General features: G+C 42.6%; 1 protein-coding gene across 14 annotated transcripts in view; it reads right to left on the bottom strand.

The window, feature by feature from the left end:
• Nucleotides 1-18,072, bottom strand: part of TNS1 (tensin 1) — a 608,032-nt gene that overhangs the window by 282,307 nt on the left and 307,653 nt on the right. The window contains exon 1 of one of the 14 annotated variants that reach the window (XM_073647451.1): nt 6,752-6,920. The exons of the other annotated variants lie outside the window; for them this stretch is intronic. The gene's annotated coding sequence lies outside the window, so the exon portion shown is untranslated. Of the gene's footprint in view, nt 1-6,751; nt 6,921-18,072 lie in introns of those variants that run through there. 14 annotated transcript variants of the gene reach the window in all.

Here is an 18,072-nt window from a genome sequence, read left to right as displayed (position 1 = left end):
TTGCACAGTTGAAGATGAACATGCAACATTTTAAAGAAATGTGAATTTTTGCTCTAGAAAGGTGAAAAAAAACAAGATAAAAGTCAAGGAAAAAAGGAAAATGACAGAAAAAAAAAAAGGTAAAAGACAGGAAAAAAAAGACCAACTTTGATTTTGAGTAAAATGCATCATTTGAAAAATTTGGAGCAAATAACAGCAACGAATTCCACAAGACAAATAAGAAAAGTCGCTTTAAAATAATGCAAATGATGAATTTGGGCCTTTTGTATAAATTTGTTGCCATTTTCAAACTCTCTGTTTGCTGTCATCCCAGTGGCTAAAAAAATCTGTAATTCTTCTCACAGCTGTGAATTTCTACAATTTTATCCAAATCCAAACCATTCTCTATAATCTAATCACTTCAACAACAGCACAAATCTCTCCAGTCCTGATAGTTTGTTACAATGTATCAGTGCAGGTAAACTGTATCTGTTTGAAGACTGTGCTCAGAAGATGATACAGACTGGATAGAAGTTTAACAAAGCCATTTTGTTCCGTGATAGGTTTTGCCCAGTTATAATTGTGTGTTCGAAAAGATTTTCTTCTAAGCTAGAAAAGATGTTGAAAATAGTAATGAAGCAGAACACTTTATGGATGGGTATAAGGGAGAATTAAATGGCCAGAGAGAATACATGATTAAGTATTTAATTGTGTGGTAATTCACATAGAAACTTGGGATCATATAATGTAAATGGAGTGCTGGCTGAAATGTAGAATTATATTCTTGTTCAATATCTGAACAGCTCTGGTGACCTGTATTTTTGGGAGTGACATCTTTACACCAGGCTCTGTTGAATGTATGCACACAATGACTGCACCAGCAGCAGGGCTGCCACCACGAATTTCAGAGCCCCATATTGGCAAAATTTTTGGGCCCCCTTGCAACTCCGCCTCCACCCCTCGAACGTTCAACAGTCCCACCGCCCACTCTTGGAAAAATCCACTTCTGCACCACGTCCTCACCAATCACACATTAACAGTTCCCATTGAACACCACATCACATACATAGCCGGCAGCTTTCGTCTTGACCAAAAGATTTTTTTAAGCCGCCAACATGACAAGGAGACTCTTCTGGCCGGGCCCTACTCTGCTCTAACCTAAAACATTTCTTAAAATTTCCAGTACTCTTTTCAGGTATCTTTTTATTTATTTTTCGTTAAGGGAATGTGTCACATAAATTTTTTAAAATGACCAATAATATCACATACAAGAGACAAATACCATCACACCATGACCAGACCACATATTACCACCACATAGTGACCGAATAATACCACGTACAAGGAACAAATACCGACATACCATGACTAGACCATATATTGCCACCACATAGTGACCGAATACTACAGTACTGATACTGACCATTAATAAAAAAACAACACAATACTAATATTACCATAAGTGCCATTATACACAGGAAGAGCTCTGTACATAGTATACAGTGTATAGTGTCAGTGTACAGATAACACACTGACTCACCAGTGATGTCTCTAGTTGAAGTCCTTCATCTTCACTTTTCTCCTTCATCCAGCGCAGGATCAGTAATGTAATGTATGTACACAGTGACTGCACCAGCAGAATAGTGAGTGCAGCTCTGGAGTATAATACAGGATGTAACTCAGGATCAGTAATGTAATGTATGTACACAGTGACTGCACCAGCAGAATAGTGAGTGCAGCTCTGGAGTATAATACAGGATGTAACTCAGGATCAGTAATGTAATGTACGTACACAGTGACTGTACCAGCAGAATAGTGAATGCAGCTCTGGGGTATAATACAGGAGGTAACTCAGGATCAGTAATTTAATGTATGTACACAGTGACTGCACCAGCAGAATAGTGAGTGCAGCTCTGGAGTATAATACAGGATGTAACTCAGGATCAGTAATTTAATGTATGTACACAGTGACTGCACCAGCAGAATAGTGAGTGCAGCTCTGGAGTAGAATACAGGAGGTAACTCAGGATCAGTAATGTAATGTATGTACACACTGACTGCACCAGCAGAATAGTGAGTGCAGCTCTGGAGTATAATACAGGATGTAACTCAGGATCAGTAATGTATGTACACAGTGACTGCACCAGCATAATAGTGAGTGCAGCTCTGGAGTACAATACAGGATGTAACTCAGGATCAGTAATGTAATGTATGTACACAGTGACTGCACCAGCAGAATAGTGAGTGCAGCTCTGGAGTATAATACAGGATCTAACCCAGGATCAGTAATGTAATGTATGTACACAGTGACTGCACCAGCAGAATAGTGAGTGCAGCTCTGGAGTATAATACAGGATGTAACTCAGGATCAGTAATGTATGTACACAGTGACTGCACCAGCAGAATAGTGAGTGCAGCTCTGGAGTATAATACAGGATGTAACTCAGGATCAGTAATGTAATGTATGTACACAGTGACTGCACCAGCAGAATAGTGAGTACAGCTCTGGAGCATAATACAGAATGTAACTCAGGATCGGTACAGGATCAGTAATGTATGTATGTACACAGTGACTGCTCCAGCAGAATAGTGAGTGCAGCTCTGGAGTATAATACAGGATGTAACTCAGGATAAGTACAGGATCAGTAATGTAATGTATGTACACAGTGACTGCACCTGCAGAATAGTGAGTGCAGCTCTGGAGTATAATACAGGATGTAACTCAGGATCAGTAATTTAATGTATGTACACAGTGACTGCACCAGCAGAATAGTGAGTGCAGCTCTGGAGTAGAATACAGGAGGTAACTCAGGATCAGTAATGTAATGTATGTACACACTGACTGCACCAGCAGAATAGTGAGTGCAGCTCTGGAGTATAATACAGGATGTAACTCAGGATCAGTAATGTATGTACACAGTGACTGCACCAGCATAATAGTGAGTGCAGCTCTGGAGTACAATACAGGATGTAACTCAGGATCAGTAATGTAATGTATGTACACAGTGACTGCACCAGCAGAATAGTGAGTGCAGCTCTGGAGTATAATACAGGATCTAACCCAGGATCAGTAATGTAATGTATGTACACAGTGACTGCACCAGCAGAATAGTGAGTGCAGCTCTGGAGTATAATACAGGATGTAACTCAGGATCAGTAATGTATGTACACAGTGACTGCACCAGCAGAATAGTGAGTGCAGCTCTGGAGTATAATACAGGATGTAACTCAGGATCAGTAATGTAATGTATGTACACAGTGACTGCACCAGCAGAATAGTGAGTACAGCTCTGGAGCATAATACAGAATGTAACTCAGGATCGGTACAGGATCAGTAATGTATGTATGTACACAGTGACTGCTCCAGCAGAATAGTGAGTGCAGCTCTGGAGTATAATACAGGATGTAACTCAGGATAAGTACAGGATCAGTAATGTAATGTATGTACACAGTGACTGCACCAGCAGAATAGTGAGTGCAGCTCTGGAGTATAATACAGGATGTAACTCAGGATCAGTAATGTAATGTATGTACACAGTGACTCCACCAGCAGAATAGTGAGTGCAGCTCTGGAGTATAATACATGGATGTAACTCAGGATCAGTACAGGATAAGTAATGTAATGTATGTACACAGTGACTGCAACCGGCAGAATAGTGAGTGCAGCTCTGGAGTATAATACAGGATGTAACTCAGGATCAGTAATGTAATGTATGTACACAGTGACTGCACCAGCAGAATAGTGAGTGCAGCTCTGGAGTATAATACAGGATGTAACTCAAGATGAACACAGGATAAATATTTAACAGTGACTCCACTAACACAAATATAAATAAAGGTGTTTCTACTGAAGAGCAGTATTGTTACAAACCTACAAGTATCTATAACTTCCAGCCGAACGTTCTGGGTTTGCAGTTACATAACGGCTTGAGAACCGCAGCTCGTGGATAAGTCAGAGTGAAGCTGTTGTGTCCTTTACTTTACTTGGCTGATGATACAGTATCAAGTTATTACAAGATAATGATATTGTATCCCAACCATCATTGCACAATGTTTTATCATTGATATGTAATCATATACTATTATAGAGAACCACTTTAACCAGTCAGGACCCATGGGGTTATGGGGAAATGAATAATAAATTCATGCATTGTGATAGTATGTTGGCGTGGTATATGTCAGTATTACCAGTAATTGATACTAGCTTTATATTACATTATGTTTTTAGATATCTTTTTATCTATATCTTGGTTTTAGTGGCCAGTTACTGACAGGTTACTGACAAGGGAAGGGGCTGAGACACCTCGGACACTTTCCACATCATTACTGACAGGTGTCACATGGTCATTTGTTTGTAAACATCCAGCAATCTGCTGACTACACGAATCGGTTGCCCAGTCGGCCTCATGTTGCCCAATGACACAGACTGTCCAGTACACGAGGTGAGGACTCAGGGTGCAGTCATCATTTCTCATGTGATTCTCTTTTGGACTTCATGATGTTTTGTATTGATACATTGTTGCAATAATCGGTGTCAGACAACCAAATCATTTCAATAAATATGGTTATTAAATATTTGTATTTTTAGACTAGAGACAAAACTATGTGACCATATTCCCTGGTACGTTTACATGTAGCAGAGCTGAAGAAGTATTTTCTATATATTGTTATGTCATTATATTTCTATGTAACAAACTATAATTTGACAGTACAATCTGTCAGATTCAATCTGATAAACTCAACCTTGTTATATCCCACAGGATCTGATCATCTGTGTTCTGTAACATGCGACACACTCAGCTCCACTTCACCTGAGGAGAGTAAACTCTGCTCCATCTGACCAGCGCTGCTGCTTCTTCATCTCCCCAGTTCAGCTCTGCTACATCTGATCTGACCAAAAGCACAAGACCGTAAAGGGCAGGTGCAACTGTGACCGATGATGTAGAGGTCAGCAACCAACCTTAAAAACTGCAGGTGATGTAACTTTTATATGAAAGACTCCCTGCAGCTGATAAGTGCATGTAACTCAGGCCCAGGGAATGAGGTGATACACAGGTCCTAATAGTTTGACTTTCAGAATCTTCTACTTTCATGAAATAATTGCAGGTTTTGTGTTTTTAGCTCTGTGTAATGATGTACAATAAAATATTATAATTGTGGTACCATGTTAGCCAGAAAAATCGACGTAAATACTTTTATGCCCAAAAATGACAAAAGTATTCTAGGAGTGACACCTTTATTGGCTAACCAGAAAAGTTATATTTCCAAGCTTTCAGAGCACAGATTATTCCTAGAATACTTTTAGGCATACAAGTATTTACATAGCTCTTTGAAATAAACATTGTCTCATTGAGAATTAGAATATCTGAAAAAAATTGAAATGTAATCCATCATGCCAATGCAAAGGAGTCTGGGGAACTACAAGCACCAGTGTGTCCTGTCAACCAGTAACCACAGCATCATCATCATCATCATCAATCATTCTTTGGACTATGCTGCACACAGACATCTCAGTCTTGTAGATTGCTTACACTGACAAATCCAAATTGTTCAACATGTTGCACATCCTTCATTAATGAATCAATATTAAATATATCTCAGTGGAATAGATCAACTGCTGGATACATTATAGCAAAAAGATACACAAGAGCAAATGCATCACCTTACAATCAGTATATCCATAGCATAGACATAATGCATATTGTGGCAGATATCTGACCAATTTCTGGCCAATCAGACTTATTGCAATCTAAATTGATGTGTAAGTGGCAAATTGATCTGATTGAATTCTGTTTCACCCATCTGCCAATCTACATCATAGGGATGGAAAGGTTTAATTTTCAGATGAAGACGTAGAGGATTGGTTCTATTCTAACTACGGTAAATATCTGTGGGTGTGAATGGCGAAATCTGACCAATTTCATCATGTGTGCGGTCGGTCTGATTGGTCAGAGATCTTTACTATAAACCCAGCATTGCACTTTTATTATCAACTTATCCTCAAGAATCCACAATATATCACCACCGCCAGAGATAAGGCTGTCAGCAAAATGCATCTAAAATTAAAGTGTGCAGTTATAGGTGAGCTGAGTTTGTCATTTAGATATCTGAAAGATAAAACCTTTCTATTTCTTACAATGGAATTATTTTTTTAGATGACGAACATTAAAATTGGTTCAGTCCTAACAAAATTTCTGTGGGTGTAATGGGGCAAATATGACAAATTTCATCTTTCGTGTGAACCCGGCTTTCCACTTGTGTCACCAGCCGTTTAGGTCAAGAATATCACCAGGAATCCAAGTATTCCACCGCCACCACCTGTCATGGTCTCCATAAAGCTGTCAAAAATCAATCTAAAATGGTAAATTGTGCAGATGTAGCAGAGCTGAGTTTGTCATTTTTTTGGTGCAATATGACATTTAATTAAGATATTACAAAAAGTTTACCTGCAAAGCACGGAAAAATATAAATGACAACACGTAGTGGCATAACGGCCCATGGTACGAAATTACTAACTCGGCTCTGCTATATCTATACATTTATTAAATAAAATATAGCAATGGTCCTAAGTCTGTTGAGTTTGTGTCACTTCATCTATCCAGGTATTTGGGATGCTACAGTCCCCATATGAGGTTGCCTTGGGCTATGCCATATAATCGATCACCCATCATTTCCAGTCTTCCTCCTATCCGCACCATGAATGTCATTCCCATCATAGTCTGGATGCAGCAACTGCGCCGGTACAAAGCCGCACACTTGTCCCTTGTCTCACCTTACACGGCTGCAACAAGATCCCAGTGTATCAGCCGCCTCCAGGTGCCACCGCTGCTCCTTGATATTTAATTTTCTTATACAAATCCAAAGTTTAACTGGGAATCAATAAAAAAGGAAAACGAAAAGAAAAAAAAAAAAAAACGTATCTGGCTCCCTCCTTCCTTTCTTCTTACCTGGACACAAAGGTGAAGCGAGGAAGGGAGGAGGGCAGAATGATGCCAAGAAAAACAATAGAATGTATCAAGATACAAGAAGAGTGTCAACGTCTGCAACAAATTGATACAATGTTGTAAAAAGCGAAAAAAAGCAGAGAAAGTTCCCAGAAAAAAAAAAAAAAAGTGTGAATGTGGGAGCAGAAGTGTAAGGAGTGGAAGCTCTGTCCCTGTGTGTGAGCCGCGTGGGGCTGAGGCAAACACTGTGTATGAAAAAAAGAAGAAATGCGATGTAGGGAGGGGAGGGGGCGCTTATTCCTTTCTATCCATTTGCCTCAATCTTGTTCCTTTTTTTTTTTTTTTTTCCTGAGCTGTTCACTCCAAGCAAAACACATACACACCCAACAGCAACTCCTGGCTGCTTTACTGATCTGCACAGCCTTAAAGGGCATGGAATCCAGGAGGGGGGAAATAACATTAAAACACCCATACAGAAGAGAACAGCAGGATTGCTGGGGCTGGGGGTAGGTGGGGGGGACTGCGGCCAGGTGGGAGGGAGCACAGCTGGGAGAGGTGGAGGCAGGAGGGGCCTCCCCAGCAATTCCTTCTCCAGTTCTCTTCCACATGTTATAAAATAAAAACTGTACATGCAGCTGGCTTCCTGTCTGTTAACCCTGCCACTGCCAGGCGGACCGCGCACACCGCTCACCCTGAAAATATTTGTTTTTTTAGGGGGTCTACCCAGAGGAGCAACCTGAGGAACCCAGACCACCTATGCAAAATCTAGAACAGCCCTCCCCACATTTACCATAGGATACTGGTGACAGAAAGGCCACAGACCCCCTTCACTCACTGCGACAAGACCCTGAGGGGTGACAGCTACCGCTGCACCCCATGGTCCGCTGTTGGTGACCGTTATCCACATAGGGTGGAAATTACCTAAATGCACAATGACTAAACCGGAGATTAGGATTGGAAGAACCTCTTCCATAAAACAAATAGATTTATAATCCAAATCTAATTATATAACAAGAAACTTCCACTGTGTGCAGGAAGAAACATGACCACACCAGGCCACAAGGTGGCGCTCACAGCAGGTCAGGTAAATATTTATTTAATTATGCTTTGTTTGTACAGCGCCATCATGTACAGACGTCATTCATCCATCGGGCTCACAATATACATTCTATATCAGTATGTCTTTAGATTGTGGGAGGAAATAAATATAAATAAAAATCATTGGATCATAAAAATGTTCTGCAACTTTCTAACAGACTTTATACTTCAATCTATCTTCGCTAGTGAGATCTCTGCTTGCTGTCAGTGAATTGTAACAGTAGAAAAAGAAAAACACAAATACTGTACTGCTCACACAGCAGATGGATTTGCTACAATGTATTGGAATATTAGAATGATCAGTCATCGGCGGCGTGAAACAGGTTAGAAAAAAGTTCCACTACAAGGGGATACAAACAAGCTTTTTTTTTTACGGTGTCAGTTTTTACTGTAACTGTAAGTTGCAGTTTTCTCCTGTTTTTGTTGCGGGTTTTCGGTAGAGATTTGTTACAAAACCTGAAGGATTTCCTGATACCAACAAAGTGAATGAGAATCCTGAAGTCTCTTGCTATTTTTTTTCTTGCAGATTTGTGGCAGATTAAAATCTGCAGAATTTCAATTCTTTCAGTGTTTTTGCTGCAGATTTCACCCACAATGATGAGTGGGGAAACGCATCAAAAATGTATACAAAAAAAACAAGTAAAAAAAATGTGTCAAAATCACACATATTTTATGCTGCGTTTTTTCTGCCAACGCATCAGCATTTGCAGCAGATTTTTTTGCGCAAATACTGAACGTGTGCACATACCCTTAAGGGTCTGAAAACTTATGAGAAATTGAAACACATAACATAGATTAAAAAGTCCCATAAGGAATATACGAAGGAGGAAATATTCTTAGATCGATATCTGAGCACCTGGAGGATTTGCTGGAGGACTATGCTGCTAGTTGACCTTGTTACTTGTGGAGCTGCAGGTTCAGACCTCAGTGGGTGTTCTCTTTCAAGCTTCTCTCTCAGATGACTGCAGGATCTGAATCCAAACAGATTTTGTTTGCAGTCTGTAACCACAGAAGCACATAGATCTGCAAAGGAGCTGAATACACAATATGACTGGAGATTTGTAATCATGGCCCCTTGCAGAGTCGCTTCATTTCTTATTTCAGATTTCATATGTTTAAACAACACTTGACATGTGATTACTTTGACTTTTTGCCGTGGGCACAATCTTATTTTTGTTTGTCTTTTGGTCCTGCTTTCTCCGACATATGGCTTGTGGAGCTGCAGATTCTGGGCTCAGTGGTATTCTCTGTAAATCTTTCCTTTCTCTCTCAACAGGGGGCATCCATAGACAGAAGGGGCTCCAGTTCAAGAACCGCATATGGACCCCATGTAATCCAATTGCTCATCATAATTTACCCTTTTATGTGTTTGTGACAGAAGCTGCTTTGGAGCTGAACGTGGCCCCCTCACCTCTAGGGCCCCTATGCACGGATTGCACCAGAGGTGTGCCCGCCCCATCACTCCAGTGATACTTTCTCTTTGTTGACTGTTACATTTTGCTTCGCTTTCTACAGTTTTGTTACCATTTTGTACCTTTTTGCTTTTCTTCTCCATCATCGCCTCTAGATTTTTTTCTGTTGCTGATCTTTGTGCATTTCTTACATCAAACATTAAGAAGTGCAGAATTAAATTAAAGCAACGCTGAAGGCCTCCTACCTACTGTTTGCCATTGCAGGTAAGGAGATATATGTAATCCTGAAAGAGACTTTGTTCTAAGGCTTAGTTTGGCTGACATTGGACCAACATCCGAAAACAGCCCCCATGAATGAGAACATTCCTATTTACTAATTCCTAATAATTTACTAATCCCCCAAACATCTCGTAGATGAGAGTTCGCTACAATTTCATCCAGTCTAAACAATCCCGTCCTCCCTGAGATAAATGGTTTAGATATTAGGGTGATACTTATTAGCTGCACTGATACATTGTAGCAAACGATCCAGACAGGAAAGAAATTTGTGCTGTGAATGATATGTTTATGTCACATAGGGTTCTGTAGATTAGATATAAATGTAACAAATCCTCAGCAGTAAGAAGCATAGGACCAGGACAGGTGTTTCTATTCCCTGACAGCAAGCAGAGATCTTGGAAATGGTAAAAAATTTAAACAAAATATATTAGAAAGTTGCAGAATACATGATACAAAGAGTGTGAGCACATCTGACCGGTGGGAAGGTGTCCTGCAAAAACACCCCTAAAATGTTAGAATAAAGTGACACACTGGAGCGGCCCGCAGAGCACAACTACCCCCAGCCGAGCACCTGTGTTCCTTAATGGACACATTCCGACCTCTGGGAGAAAAAAAAGAAGAATCTCAGTGGCATTCCACCCCCCAGGGGAAATTCCTCATATTCCAATAACATGGAGCAGGTCTGGGTTAGAGGTGGCAGCGTCATCTGCCCCTCATCACTGTCCAGCATAGCTGCTGGGGGGAGATCGGGTCATCTGCCCCCTCATCACTGTCCAGCATAGCTGCTGGGGGGAGATCGGGTCATCTGCCCCCTCATCACTGTCCACCATAGCTGCTGGGGGGAGATCAGGTCATCTGCCCCCTCATCACTGTCCAGCATAGCTGCTGGGGGGAGATCGGGTCATCTGCCCCCTCATCACTGTCCAGCATAGCTGCTGGGGGGAGATCGGGTCATCTGCCCCCTCATCACTGTCCACCATAGCTGCTGGGGGGAGATCAGGTCATCTGCCCCCTCATCACTGTCCACCATAGCTGCTGGGGGGAGATCAGGTCATCTGCCCCCTCATCACTGTCCACCATAGCTGCTGGGGGGAGATCGGGTCATCTGCCCCCTCATCACTGTCCACCATAGCTGCTGGGGGGAGATCGGGTCATCTGCCCCCTCATCACTGTCCACCATAGCTGCTGGGGGAGATCAGGTCATCTGCCCCCTCATCACTATCCAGCATAGCTGCAGGGGGAGATCAGGTCATCTGCCCCTCATCACTATCCAGCATAGCTGCTGGGGGTAGATCGGGTCATCTGCCCCCTCATCACTATCCAGCATAGCTGCAGGGGGAGATCAGGTCATCTGCCCCTCATCACTATCCAGCATAGCTGCTGGGGGTAGATCAGGTCATCTGCCCCCTCATCACTATCCAGCATAGCTGCTGGGGTAGATCAGGTCATCTGCCCCCTCATCACTATCCAGCATAGCTGCAGGGGGAGATCAGGTCATCTGCCCCCTCATCACTATCCAGCATAGCTGCTGGGGTAGATCAGGTCATCTGCCCCCTCATCACTATCCAGCATAGCTGCAGGGGGAGATCAGGTCATCTGCCCCCTCATCACTATCCAGCATAGCTGCTGGGGGAGATCAGGTCATCTGCCCCCTCATCACTATCCAGCATAGCTGCAGGGGGAGATCAGGTCATCTGCCCCCTCATCACTATCCAGCATAGCTGCAGGGGGAGATCAGGTCATCTGCCCCCTCATCACTATCCAGCATAGCTGCAGGGGGGAGATCAGGTCATCTGCCCCCTCATCACTATCCAGCATAGCTGCTGGGGTAGATCAGGTCATCTGCCCCCTCATCACTATAAAGCATAGCTGCTGGGGGTAGATCGGGTCATCTGCCCCCTCATCACTATCCAGCATAGCTGCTGGGGGTAGATCGGGTCATCTGCCCCCTCATCACTATCCAGCCTAGCTGCTGGGGGTAGATCGGGTCATCTGCCCCCTCATCACTGTCCAGCATAGCTGCAGGGGGAGATCAGGTCATCTGCCCCCTCATCACTGTCCAGCATAGCTGCTGGGGGTAGATGGGGTCATCTGCCCCCTCATCACTATCCAGCATAGCTGCAGGGGGAGATCAAGTCATCTGCCCCCTCATCACTGTCCAGCATAGCTGCTGGGGGTAGATCGGGTCATCTGCCCCCTCATCGCTATCCAGCATAGCTGCTGGGGGTAGATCGGGTCATCTGCCCCCTCATCGCTATCCAGCATAGCTGCTGGGGGTAGATCGGGTCATCTGCCCCCTCATCACTATCCAGCATAGCTGCTGGGGGTAGATCGGGTCATCTGCCCCCTCATCACTGTCCAGCATAGCTGCAGGGGGAGATCAGGTCATCTGCCCCCTCATCACTATCCAGCATAGCTGCTGGGGGTAGATGGGGTCATCTGCCCCCTCATCACTATCCAGCATAGCTGCAGGGGGAGATCAGGTCATCTGCCCCCTCATCACTGTCCAGCATAGCTGCTGGGGGTAGATCGGGTCATCTGCCCCCTCATCGCTATCCAGCATAGCTGCTGGGGGTAGATCGGGTCATCTGCTCCCTCATCACTATCCAGCATAGCTGCAGGGGGAGATCAGGTCATCTGCCCCCTTATCACTATCCAGCATAGCTGCTGGGGTAGATCAGGTCATCTGCCCCCTCATCACTATCCAGCATAGCTGCTGGGGGTAGATCGGGTCATCTGCCCCCTCATCACTATCCAGCCTAGCTGCTGGGGGTAGATCGGGTCATCTGCCCCCTCATCACTGTCCAGCATAGCTGCAGGGGGAGATCAGGTCATCTGCCCCCTCATCACTGTCCAGCATAGCTGCTGGGGGTAGATGGGGTCATCTGCCCCCTCATCACTATCCAGCATAGCTGCAGGGGGAGATCAAGTCATCTGCCCCCTCATCACTGTCCAGCATAGCTGCTGGGGGTAGATCGGGTCATCTGCCCCCTCATCGCTATCCAGCATAGCTGCTGGGGGTAGATCGGGTCATCTGCCCCCTCATCGCTATCCAGCATAGCTGCTGGGGGTAGATCGGGTCATCTGCCCCCTCATCACTATCCAGCATAGCTGCTGGGGGTAGATCGGGTCATCTGCCCCCTCATCACTGTCCAGCATAGCTGCAGGGGGAGATCAGGTCATCTGCCCCCTCATCACTGTCCAGCATAGCTGCTGGGGGTAGATGGGGTCATCTGCCCCCTCATCACTATCCAGCATAGCTGCAGGGGGAGATCAGGTCATCTGCCCCCTCATCACTGTCCAGCATAGCTGCTGGGGGTAGATCGGGTCATCTGCCCCCTCATCGCTATCCAGCATAGCTGCTGGGGGTAGATCGGGTCATCTGCCCCCTCATCACTATCCAGCATAGCTGCAGGGGGAGATCAGGTCATCTGCCCCCTCATCACTATCCAGCATAGCTGCTGGGGTAGATCAGGTCATCTGCCCCCTCATCACTATCCAGCATAGCTGCAGGGGGAGATCAGGTCATCTGCCCCCTTATCACTATCCAGCATAGCTGCTGGGGTAGATCGGGTCATCTGCCCCCTCATCACTATCCAGCATAGCTGCTGGGGTAGATCAGGTCATCTGCCCCCTCATCACTATCCAGCATAGCTGCTAGGGGAGATCAGGTCATCCTGCTCCTCATCATTTAGCGCCAACCACAACACCCCTCAGCGTTAATGACAATCATCGTTATTTCCAGTCTCCTGGGTCAAGTGGATAAAAAACATTTCTCTGTAATGCAGAAGATGGAATCCGTGCGATGTCAGATCCATCACTCCTGGGTCACAGCCAGAGCTGCACACGTTATTACTCCCAGCCTAGAAAAGTCATTAATGCATAAGATGGGCCTACTGAAGTCCCACAGCATAGAGGCGGTCAGTCAATGAGGAGGAGGCACTGGGCGGGGAATAGAGCTGGAGTGACAGAGGCTTCAGATCTACCAGAGCTCTTCAGCCTCATTTGCATATCAATTCAAATGCAGATTTCTCAGTAAAGAAGGAACAGGCCGGCCATGTAAAGATATCTCCGGACTTGCCTTTGAAAAAGCTGCTTGTGCATATAAATAGTTTGGGGGTGAAATCCTGCGGACACATTCCCTTTAAAGCAGTTGTGCAGATAGGTTGTATCATTTTCTGTCTTCAGGAGCACACATCACCCCCTCTTCCAGGCTTCCTGCTGGATGGGGGGTGGGGCGCTCCTGAAGATTGACAGTTAGGACCAGCAGCTTGACCTGCTGCCCAAACAGTACAGTCTCTGATGCTGCAAGCAGAGGTACCATTTCTTCTGCAGCTTCAAAGCAGCGCTCGCAAGCTCAATAGCAAAGAACATGTAATGGCTGCACTCTTTGCCTAGAAAACCAGCAAATAGACTGCAGAGGTGGTTGGTAACCAAAGCAACCGATCAGTAAGGTATAAAATTTTAAAAATTGCAAAGTTACTTGATTTTTATTCAGTAGGACTATCAGCTGTGTATCCACCTGACTTCTGCACAACACAACTGATGGTCCCAACCCCATTTATAAGGCAAGAAATCCCACTTATTAAACCTGACAGGGCACACCTGTGAAGTGAAAGCCATTTCCGGTGACTACCTCTTGAAGCTCATCAAGAGAATGCCAAGAGTGTGCAAAGCAGTCATCAAAGCAAAAGGTGGCTACTTTGAAGAACCTAGAATATAAGACATATTTTCAGTTGTTTCACACTTTTTTGTTAAGTATATAATTCCACATGTGGTAATTCATAGTTTTGATGCCTTCAGTGTGAATGTACAATTTTCATAGTCATGAAAATATAGAAAAATCTTTAAATGAGAAGGTGCGTCCAAACTTTTGCTCTGTACTGTATATCACTGCTATCTCCTATCTATGTTGCATGGAGGTTTTAGGGTTCAATAATAACCAGCTGCAACTACAACCATTTCTCCCTCTAAAAATCTACTATATCCAGTGGACCAGATTCCAGATAATCAGGTATTCTGGATTATTATATTTTTTTTCTAGAAAACCGTATTAAACTCACTAACAAGGTAAAAAAAACAACTGAATAACTAAAAAACAAAAATAAAAAAATGTATCAGATTGTGACTTAAATAAAATAAATCTGAAGTTGTCTCACTCTGTATGCGGCATCGTAAACATCAACCTGCTGGAAATGAGTCCAAGATGATCAGATTATCTTGATTATCAGATTAATGCCACCAAGAGGAATTTTAAAGCTCAAGATCGTGGAAGAAAGTATCCAAAGCCAGGTCTGTCCTAGAAGAGAGAGGACCATACAGAACAGAACAATGCAGACTAAAATGTGGAACTTCCCTCTAAGAGACCAACGATCGGTCCTACATATACGATCTCTAGCATCTCTGGTGTACGACAATGATCTGTCCTGAGATCCATAAATCACCGGAGTCTCACAACATCGTGTTTATCTTCTTCCTTCACATCCCGGCCAAGACAAGTGCTAGAAGGAAACTGTAAAACTGCGCTGAACACGGTGCGGAAAGCTATAAAACGGCCGCGCCAGAGACGACTTCTCACCAACGTGAAAACACAGCATCACGAGAGGCTGCTAATTCTACTAAAGCCCAATGCTGGAGGTGCGACCCGAGGGATGGAAAATCGCTTAAAGGGCAATCCCATACATAGTAGGTTTCTATGAACATGAAATCAGTATGTGAGAAAAAAAATTAAAACAGGCATTGAATCCCCCCAAAACATGTCGTGGTCATAAAAGTCAGGGGCCATTGTGTTATATGGCAGCACAGACATGGATGCAACATTCAATTGTAACTCTCATGGTAATGAACGAAGGGCGATGTGCACATTTATGGCCACTACTCGCGTTGATCAGATTAAGACCACGGCCCCACTATCAGTATTCGGTCAGTATTTTTTCTCAGGAGTGGGTGATAAATGCAGAATTGGTGACTTGTTTCTATTCTACCTTTTCTCTGATTGTTCCTCACCTGGTTTTGGTTCCTACTAAATAGGTATAATGTGGTGGAATACTCCTTTAAATCCACAACTCTTTGATACATTGTTTTGTTAATGAGTATTAACAACCACACGGTCTGTCATTAATAATTGCTACTTGTAAGATTTGTTACAGATCAATAATCATTCACCACATATTAACCTGCTGCTCCCGGGAGGTCTCCAACCACTGAGGAGCATTAACATCCAGTATCATCTACGGTGAGTGAGCGGTCCAGGGGGTCAGTCCCGGTAACGCCTCTGTCTACAGTCATTACCCTATAAATAATATTATCCTTATTCTTCTTATTATTATTGTGACTCAAACTTTCAGGCAAAGAATAAACTCAAACAAAAGTCTCCACTTGCAAAGCGCCGCATTGTGCCTAAGACCACGGCCCCACTATCAGTATTGGGTCAGTATTCGGTCAGTATTTTTTAGTCAGCTTGACGACATTGGCAATCATAATTGAAGGCTTTGATACACTGGTAATAGTGGACATTTCTATAACTATGCAGACGGCCAAAATCATCATTTACAATCCCAAGAAGCTTGTACATGGGTGATATGAATCCAACCTGGTTTCCAACAGTCAAGTGTCTATATTCTGCTGAGTTTGGCAATGAATTTCTGCAAGCATCAGTCACTGTCTATATCCCCTATATGTTACAAGAATATAACTACGATAATACTGCTCCCTATGTACAAGAATATAACTACTATAATACTGCCCCCTATGTACAAGAATATAACTACTATAATACTGCCCCCTATGCACAAGAATATAACTACTATAATACTGCTCCTATGTACAAAAATATAACTACTATAATACTGCTCCTATGTACAAAAATATAACTACTATAATACTGTTCCTATGTAGAAGAATATAACTACTATAATACTGCCACTATGTACAAGAATATAACTACTATAATACTGCTCCTATGTAGAAGAATATAACTACTATAATACTGCCACTATGTACAAGAATATAACTACTATAATACTGCTCCTATGTAGAAGAATATAACTACTATAATACTGCCTCCTATGTACAAGAATATAACTACTATAATACTGCCCCCTATGTACAAGAATATAACTACTATAATACTGTCCCCTATGTACAAGAATATAACTACTATAATACTGCCCCCTATGTACAAGAATATAACTACTATAATACTGACCCCTATGTACAAGAATATTACTACTATAATACTGCCCCCTATGTACAAGAATATAACTACTATAATACTGCCCACTATGTACAAGAATATAACTACTATAATACTGCCCCCTATGTACAAGAATATAACTACTATAATACTGCCCCTATGTACAAGAATATAACTACTATAATACTGCCGCCTATGTACAAGAATATAACTACTATAATACTGCCCCCTATGTACAAGAATATTACTACTATAATACTGCCCCCTATGTACAATAATATAACTACTATAATACTGCCCCCTATGTACAAGAATATAACTACTATAATACTGCCCACTATGTACAAGAATATAACTACTATAATACTGCTCCTATGTACAAGAATATAACTATTATAATACTGCTCCTATGTACAAGAATATAACTACTATAATACTGCCCCTATGTACAAGAATATAACTACTATAATACTGCTCCTATGTACAAGAATATAACTATTATAATACTGCTCCTATGTACAAGAATATAACTATTATAATACTGCTCATATGTACAAGAATATAACTACTATAATACTGCCCCTATGTACAAGAATATAACTACTATAATACTGCTCCCTATGTACAAGAATATAACTACAATAATACTGCCCCTATGTACAAGAATATAACTACAATAATACTGCCCCTATGTACAAGAATATAACTACTATAATACTGCCCCCTATGTACAAGAATATTACTACTATAATACTGCCCCCTATGTACAAGAATATTACTACTATAATACTGCCCCCTATGTACAAGAATATAACTACTATAACACTGCCCCCTATGTACAAGAATATAACTACTATAATACTGCCCCCTATGTACAAGAATATAACTACTATAATACTGCTCCTATGTACAAGAATATAACTACTATAATACTGCCCCCTATGTACAAGAATATAACTACCATAATACTGCCCCCTATGTACAAGAATATAACTACTATAATACTGCCCCTATGTACAAGAATATAACTACTATAATACTGCCCCTATGTACAAGAATATACCTACTATAATACTGCCCCTATGTACAAGAATATAACTACTATAATACTGCCCCTATGTACAAGAATATAACTACTATAATACTGCCCCCTATGTACAAGAAT

This window comes from Phyllobates terribilis, unplaced genomic scaffold, assembly GCF_046119375.1.
Source record: "Phyllobates terribilis strain yellow unplaced genomic scaffold, ASM4611937v1 Scaffold_9__5_contigs__length_417890890, whole genome shotgun sequence".
Classification (NCBI taxonomy): domain Eukaryota; kingdom Metazoa; phylum Chordata; class Amphibia; order Anura; family Dendrobatidae; genus Phyllobates; species Phyllobates terribilis.
The sequence above is the reverse complement of the archived record's forward strand: the minus strand, read 5'-3'. Positions and strand labels throughout refer to the sequence as shown.